This window comes from Eutrigla gurnardus (genome assembly GCF_963514095.1).
Source record: "Eutrigla gurnardus genome assembly, chromosome: 4".
NCBI lineage: Eukaryota > Metazoa > Chordata > Actinopteri > Perciformes > Triglidae > Eutrigla > Eutrigla gurnardus.
This window is the reverse complement of record NC_139918.1, coordinates 8,166,318-8,175,496: the sequence shown is the minus strand read 5'-3', so window position 1 is coordinate 8,175,496 and position 9,179 is coordinate 8,166,318. Positions and strand designations below refer to the sequence as shown.

Here is a 9,179-nt window from a genome sequence, read left to right as displayed (position 1 = left end):
CATGTCAGCTCAAGACTTAGAAAAACTTGTACATGCCTTTATTACTAGTAGGCTAGACTACTGTAATGGTCTCCTTGCAGGTCTTCCGAAAAAAACTGTCAGGCAGCTACAGCTTGTTCAGAACGCTGCTGCTAGAGTTCTTACAAAGACCAAAAAATGTGAGCACATTACACCAATTCTTAAATCCTTACATTGGCTCCCTGTATGTCAGAGGATTGATTTCAAAATCCTCCTGCTCACATATAAATCACTACATGGTCTAGGACCGAAGTATATCACTGATATGCTCCCACTACATAAGCCTTCTAGACCACTAAGATCTTCTGAGACCAATCTGTTAGTGATTCCCAGAGTAAACAACAATCACGGGAGAGCATCATTTAGTCACTATGCAACAAATGGCTGGAATAAACTTCCTGAAGATGTAAGACTTGCCCCAACTCTGACAACTTTTAAAACTAGACTGAAAACTGTTATGTTCACCATAGCTTTCTGCTAAATCTTTTAATGTCTGCACTGTTTTTAATTATTGCAAATATGTTTTTATTCTATTTTCTTTCTGTAATGCATTTTTAAAATTTTTATTATTTTCATTTAATTCTTCTATTTTTCTTTTCTTTTTTTCTTCTCACTTTGTTTTATGATGTGAAGCACTTTGAGTCTGCCTTGTGTATGAAATGTGCTATACAAATAAAGTTGCCTTGCCTTGCCTTGCCTTAACATGCTGATAGTGACCAGTCTGTTGTACACATGCTGATAGTGACCAGTCTGCTGTTAACATGCTGATAGTGACCAGTCTGTAAACATGCTGATAGTGACCAGTCTGCTGTAAACATGCTGATAGTGACCAGTCTACTGTAAACATGCTGATAGTGACCAGTCTGCTGTACACATGCTGATAGTGACCAGTCTACTGTAAACATGCTGATAGTGACCAGTCTGCTGTAAACATGCTGATAGTGACCAGTCTGCTGTTAACATGCTGATAGTGACCAGTCTGTTGTACACATACTGATAGTGACCAGTCTGCTGTAAACATGCTGATAGTGACCAGTCTGCTGTTAACATGCTGATAGTGACCAGTCTGCTGTTAACATGCTGATAGTGACCAGTCTGCTGTAAACATGCTGATAGTGACCAGTCTACTGTAAACATGCTGATAGTGACCAGTCTGCTGTTAACATGCTGATAGTGACCAGTCTGCTGTAAACATGCTGATAGTGACCAGACTGTAAACATGCTGATAGTGACCAGTCTGTTGTACACATGCTGACTGTTTTCTCCTCACCGTTTCTCACCATCACATCTCATCAATCATTTCATTTCTCACTTTGATTATCACACATATCTATGACGTGGAGGTTGTTTGTAAAATGTCTTTCAGATACAGATGTCTAACAAATATAAATACAAATATAGATATATTTGGATATAATCACACCATGTTTTAAAACATTTTCAATTCAATTATATCAATGATCTCAGGAGATAATTACAAATGTTGATGATAGAAAATAGTCAACTTCATTAAACACATTTATATGAGATATTATCAGAAGATAACAGGCTTACTAAGAACTCTCTCAATTACTCTGTTATATCACACTTATTTTATACATAATTTATTATTTCTATTAATTTTCATTTTGTTATCAGTTAGTTTTTATTCAAAATTTAGTTTTTTGCCTTAATCTCTATTTTATTGACTTTTGTTGACATTTTATATAATCTGTTGTAAATAAAATGTGGTTTTCTCATTCTTGTTTTTAATTAGTCATAGCAGTCACAATTGTATTTGTGTCTTTGTGTTGTTCTTTGAGTCTATAAGCAATTTCAATAAATGAAACAAAAACCTTTTTTCACTTTTATTTTCCAGATAAGACAAACTAAATTATTTGCTGAACATCTTCTATGTGGATTTCATTAAAAAGGAACCACAACTTTATTTAAAACTACAATATAAATACAGATTTAAAAAAAAAAGATGAATTCACTTTATTAAACAATCTATTTTTAAAAGTTTTTTTTTTCTATGTAAAATAAATATACATATTTGTGCTCAAGTACATAATTCATGTCTTCAATTACATACAGAGAAATAAAATTAGCAAATAAAACTTCTGTCAGATGGTGTTGCTATAGTATCAACTTTAATCATTTCAGAACATCAGGGAGTCAATTTATTTTAACATCAGAGTTTATTTCAGTGTTCAGTCTCAATTCTTTCAGGACAACTGGCTGAGCTTGTTGTCAACATGCATCAATAATCATTTACTGCAAACATTCATATTACAACAAAGCTTCTGCTTTGGAATCTTGTATTTGTTCCAAATGCTGACAGGAAGAAATTAGAGCTCCTGATTCAGATCCTGACTTTAGCTCCTGGACCTCCTCACTTCTTAGACTATTTGAACCTGAACATTAATGTGTTTGCATGAATGCAGATCTCCAACCAGATACACTATATTGCCAAAAGTATTGGCTCACCTGCCTTGACTCTCATATGAACTTAAGTGACGTCCCATTCTTAATCCATAGGGTTTAATATGACGTCAGTCCACCCTTTGCACCATTCTTCCAGAAGTGTATTTGTGAGGTCACACACTGATGTTTGTGTACAGCAGCAGATAGGAATCTGTTCTCAGTGGTTATTAGGACGGTTGGCAGCCTAGCAACACTTCCTTTCCTGCAGCAGACGGGCTGTGTGGGTTTCTGCTCTGCATCCTTTCTCACATTAATAACACAACGACAGTTACAACCATCCACTCTGGTTACACAATCATTCTGGGAACTTCAGCTCAGCGCTCAGTACTCACTGCTTTGATCTGTGTGTGGAATCTGTGAGAGAAGCAGCTCAAATCCTCAGCTCACTTCTGTGATTCTGTCTTGAAATGTACTTGAATATGAATGTTAGTTTAGGTATAATCAGTAGCTCTGCCGATCCATGTCATCCTGATGAAGCTGTAATAGTTCAATGTCAAAAAATACATGCTTCAATGAAATGCTTCAAAGCTAAAACTTCTGCTGTTTGTTTGTGTTTAAAGGACAGTGTCGTCAGCATAGAGTTTAACATCCACACTGACACCAATATAAAAGGGGGTCAGCACTGAACCTGGTGGGACCGCCACACCTATTGACTATAATAGCTGTATATAATAGCCGTGTGTATATGTTTGCTTCTCTTTGTTTAGCTCTGTTGTCCTTGTTTAGCTGTGTGCTTATATGCATATTTTCCTGTACATTTGTTCTTGGTGCTGTGTGAAAGTATATTCACAGTGACTTACATCCACAGTCACATTACTGGTGCCAACAAACTCAACAAACTTGATTCTGTTCCTGATTATTTGCTATGAAACCAAACTCAAATCCATAAGAACAAGGATGTCCATAAAACACTGTGAATTTTCAGTTTATTAAGAATCTTACAGTGAAATAATTTGACAAATCTGCCACACTCTGAATCATGTATTAAAAACAAACACAAGCACAGAAAAATACTGTAAATAATAAAACATCAACCAGTCAGCTAACTATTCATCTTAACTATCAAAGTAACACTACAAAGAGTTTACACTGAATTACTGTAAATATAATGTCTAAATATGTATTTATGTATATATTTTTAGGATGACTGTGTCTATCCTGTATAAAAAGACACATCATACAACCAACCTCATCAAGTCATCATGTTTATTTGTGAATATAATTAAAGTGATAAATGAGATGAATTGATGAGATGTGATGGTGATCAGTCAGCATGTGAGCAGTTGGTGGAGCGTCCCTTCTTTCTGGAGATCATCAGCAGACTGAGTCCACAGCAGTACACAAGACTCTTCACTATCAGCACTGTGTACAGCAGGCAGAGCAGCTTCACCCTGCACTGAAACTGAGACACTGACACACACACACACACACACACACACACACACACACACACACACACACACACACACACACACACACACACACACACACACACACACACACACACACATAAGTAACTTCCATATTCCAGTACTCTTATTTAATGATTATAGAGTATTCAACTCCCCGTTCTGAATGAAATGACAGGTGATGGTTACATATGACTCTGTGGTAAGAGCTGTCCACAAGTCTGTAGTAACAGCTTGTCCCAGATCAGCCCTCATAAGACATTTTTACATTTATATTTTACTTCTATTAAGCTTGTAGATTGAAGCTTTGAATGTCTATTGTCAAATATGATGATGTCATTGTCCTAAACAAGTGGGTGAATTATGATTTTTCGGTTCTATAAATGTAATTTCTGGTGCTGTTTGATGGCTGCTCTTCCCCGTTAATACAGGTGCTGCCTCCCTTTGTCTTTCTCACAACAGTGAAAATGTAGTGTTTGAAAGGTTAAATGCCAACAAATATGGATTGAAGCAGAATATTTTGTTAGATAAAAACATGTCAGGAGGAAATGTCAGGCAAATCGGGTTTATCCTCTTTTGAAGAACATTTGGTCTGACGACTAAGACAGTAACAAAGAGTAAAAAAGCTAAACAATAAATGTGGTTGCTTGATATTTGGAACTGGTGTCCTAAGTCCTCATGCCTATCTCTTCTCTCATCAGAGTAACTTTTATTTAAAACCAGCTTTGCATGAAGACAGAGGTCGGCTACAATTTGAATGAAAGTTCAAAGGCCCTCCTTAAAAACAACCAATAAGGGCCCACCAAGCGTTGTAGGGATGGAGCCAGGACAATGATTTAAATAGCAGCATAACGGGGCGCCGCATAGCTCAGTCGGTAGAGTTGGCACCCCATGTATCGAGGTTAAGTCCTCACTGCAGCGACCCCAACCAGCTTTTTATTATTCTTACATATTATATTAGATGAAATCAACCCTTTCTGTGTGTTGCCCCCCCTCTCTCCCCCTTTCACTCTCATGCCTCTGTTGGGACCTCACCATTAGGACTACACAATGCGGCCTACAAAAGCCTTCACATGCGGTCAGGACAAAGGAACAAAGGAGATAAAAAAACTACAACAACCATTTTAGTTTCACTTCTCTCCGAGGTGCGAAGTGCAACGTCACACAACTGGTGCCCTATTGGCTGACAACCACAGGTACCCCAGGGGGTCCCCGGGAGCAGCCGTGAGCTATATAAACCGGCGCTTCCTGAAGGACTTCCTCTTCCACCGCGACACGACGTTGCAACAGGAGGTGGACTCGTCCACCGCAGCACACCGCTGCAACAGGAGGCCAACTTATAACGTCTGCAGCGTTGCCTTTGTCCTAGGCCACAGTCTTCTCCCCGATCTCGCTGGACGAGCGACAGACTGTTTTTCCCCGTTTTCCGCGACTCGCCCCTTTTCTTTTACTCCTTTTGGGATCCTGAGAGATCGCCACAACCGCGCGATCCTCTCTGTTCGCCTGCAGAAGAGGAACACAACGGGTTCCTGCATTCCAGCTACCAGCTGAAAGCCCCGCTCCTGTCTGAAGTCAGCTGACTAAATCGCCAAGCCGCGATTATATTATTGCCTGCGGAAGGAAGAAACACTAACTGTTTTCTTTATTCGAGTTTGATCAACAAGAGGGAAAACGCCCCGCTCTCGTCTGGACTTAGCCGACTCATCACGTCCCCCGCTGCCGCCGGGACTTACGAACTACCGTCGCCGCCACCGCTGCGTCGAGGAACGCCGCCATCGCCGGGACGGACTCGCAGCCTACGCAACAACACCAGTAAGAGGCTATCAGTCTGGGCAGAGACATAAGTTTGATAGTGGAGGATATGCTTGTAATTCTTGTTAACGTGTTTTAACTTTTGATCACGGACCGCCGAGTCCGTTGCTTTCTGTGTTGTTGTATTTGAATGCTGATTGTGTACCCACGCTGCTGGGTTTCCTCTCAGTAACAATGCGTGTCCAACCTCGGACACATTCACGAGCTCAGTAAGTGGTCTACCATCAGTTAAAAGACCGGGGTCCCGCCGAACGGACGCCAGTTCATTCACGGGCTCCCATGTGATGGTAATAGCTTACTGATCCTTTGTGTATTACGCATGCATTCTCTCTCTTTGTTCTGGCTAACACACATGTGCACCCACATACACCGCCCCCACACGTATCCTCCGCCAGCTGTTTCTGTCTCCGGACGTTAAAGGACATAGCTCCATCTGGTGGTCGCGCCCGGCCATCTCTCTCTCTCTCTCTCTCTCTCTCTCTCTCCGCACGCACGCACGCACGCACACACACACACACACACACACACACACACACACACACACACACACACACACACACACACACACACACACACACACACTCCACGTGTGTCTCTCCTTCTGTTTAGCTTAGTTTTGTGTGTTAGGTAGTTAGGTAATAAGGCTTTGTTAATTGCAGTGTTATTGATTGTGGTCATTATTACTGATTTTAATAAATCTTATTATATTATAACTAGCGGTCTCTTGTGCTTGTTGTGTATATGTCACTGGATAACAGCAGGTTGTGAAGGCTAGTGCTCGAATTTCACGCCTTTTTAATTGTTAGATTGTTTTATACTTCTATGCCAATGATCACGATGATTGGCATGTGAGTATAAAACCTTTATATTGAGACTGAATACAGTTTTAGGTTATCTTTTCCCTGATCCCAGGGTGGTGCCCTGTTTATTCATGATTATATCATGATAATATATTAAATATAATTATTAATATCGATAATCAGATTTATATTAATAATTAGCTGTTGATAACCAAATCTGCTCCTGCTACAACCCCAACACCTCTCTGAATGAGGAACCAAATAATAATAATTGTCACAGTACAATAAAAGCTGAAGGGAGTTAGGAAACATTGGCATTGAAGGAGTGGATGCAGTTGATCTTACAGTCAGCTGGAACCTCTGAAAGAGAAAAGGAGTGACAGTGAGCGATGTCAGTCGTCTGCTCCTCTGATATCTTGGACAGCAGTGCATCCACATGAAGCTGAATCACTGCTGAACAGTCACCAAGCCTTCAGTACCTTGTTCTGCTTGGGCCTCCACTGTGCCCCCCTCGTGCTGGACGGAGCAGCGGTATTTATATGTGCTGATCTCTTGTTGATGGAGCAGCAAGATGGCGGCGGCGTGTCCCGACTCTCTGATCTCCAGCTGCTCTCCCACAGCAGGGAGCACCTCCTCCTCCAGAGAACCAGTCTCCTTTCGTCTTTTCCAGGAGAACCGGACTAGAGGAGGAAACATGTCTGAGGCCAGACACAGCAGAGAGCTCTTCCCCTCCAGGTGGGCTCTGGATGCTGCTGGGTACACGCTCACCACGGGCTTCATTACCTGCTCATCTGAAGTTTGACAGCAGCAACAAGCAGCACAGACACACATTCACACAGTCAACAATAACATACTATCATATACTATCATATCATTATGAAGATACCTTTATACAGTTATACCACTTTGTGTATTCAGAAGGGACTAATATACATATTATAACAATATTCACCTTCGTATCAAAGTAATTGTGATGATTTCAACATGTATAACATATTATTTAATTATCATCATATACTTAGACGTTTGTCAGAATAATTTTAAATTAATGAAATGTCAAATATGAATAATGATTGCTGTACATTATTACATACAAATGTTTAGATGTTATTAACCGATGAGGGGGGGATTTACATATAATATCATTAAATATGATATAATATAATTATGAAGATACATTTGTATATCTTTATACAGCAACTATGAAAAGTATCTTAATATAGTTGAATTGTATTTCCTATATTAGGGCTTATATACATATTACTACAAGTTCCATATTCACCTTCACATAAAATAAGTTGCTAATATGATAATATTATGTTTCCCACCATTTATTTTAATCTTGCTTAAGAAAATGATGCAGATAATAATGTATTTTCTTATTTCATAACAATTTTGATATATCATATGGTACAATATAATATAATATTGAAGATACATTTATATACCTTCATAGAGTTATCACATTTTGTTGATTCAGTAGTGTTAATATAGATATAATAATATTTTACATATTTACCTTCATCTCTAATTAATTAAAATGATTTCAATATATATTGCATATAATATATATTTACAAAAATACTCAAACTGCACACACACACAAAAGAAAATATGCATACGCAATGCATTTTTTTTTCGTAACTTTATTTATAACTTGGGCAAATTCAATATAATATAATATAATATAGTATAATATAATATACTTTCAAAATTATATTTACAGTAATATATTTGAAATCAAGTTGAGTATCATATACTATTCATATTAATAGTGCCTCGAGATACATGTGTGTCATTTATTTTTCTGAATCATGTATTAAAAAACATAAATTAATATGCATGAATTAGATTTATTGTACAATCACCTGCAGTATCTGTTTGCTGTTATGTATAAATATGTCTTCCACAAACATACCGTACCATCACATAACATGAATGTCATGAGGTCAATTTTACTATTAAAAATGATTGAATTTTGATCCTATACAACGTAATTTAATTCATTTCTAATTTTATATTCTGCTGAATTATTGAGGGGATCAAATACTTTATACTTTTTACTTTATACTTACTTTATATATAAAAATCTGTTTAATCTCCTGCAGAATTAAAGAATAACTTGAGTCGTTGTTTCAGGAATTATGAACCTTTTAATAGAACAACAGCTTCACGGCCACAAGAATTCTCTACTAATGATGGAAAAACTAACATGAGAAGCCTGAAGCAGCAGAAACTCATTAAAACACATTTTCAACTTGTTCTATAAAACAACTGAAGGGACATGAAATATTCTCCTTACCTGTTATGTACAGTTTACTTCCAGAGCCAAAGATCCTCCACAGTGAAACAGAGTGATACAAAAACCATCTCCACGATGTTTCTCTAATCCAGTGGTTCTCAAACGTCTCCAGTCATGCCCCCCCCCCCCCCCAACAAAACAAAGTTTAACTTAATTGAAATAACGTACAAAAGAAAAAAATGCAGATATTTGTCAATGTTGTACAAATGAAAAAGCAACTTCTATTTAAACTTTTTGTAATGTTGGTCATTTCTCCATCAGTCTGTGAACTTTTTCCAAAACAGAAAAATGGAATACATTTCACTTTGCTAGAATGATACCAAAGCCGTGACCCTGAATACAGGATAAGCGGTAGACGATGGATGGATGGAT

At 38.1% G+C, this 9,179-nt stretch overlaps 1 gene segment (V, D, J or C); it reads right to left on the bottom strand.

Moving 5' to 3' along the window:
- Positions 1-3,393: 3,393 nt before the first annotated feature.
- LOC311012632 (immunoglobulin lambda constant 2-like) lies at positions 3,394-8,910 on the bottom strand. The segment is given in 4 exons: positions 8,808-8,910; positions 6,985-7,296; positions 6,851-6,865; positions 3,394-3,894 (listed from the first exon to the last, which is right to left on the bottom strand).
- Between the last annotated feature and the right edge of the window lie 269 nt (positions 8,911-9,179).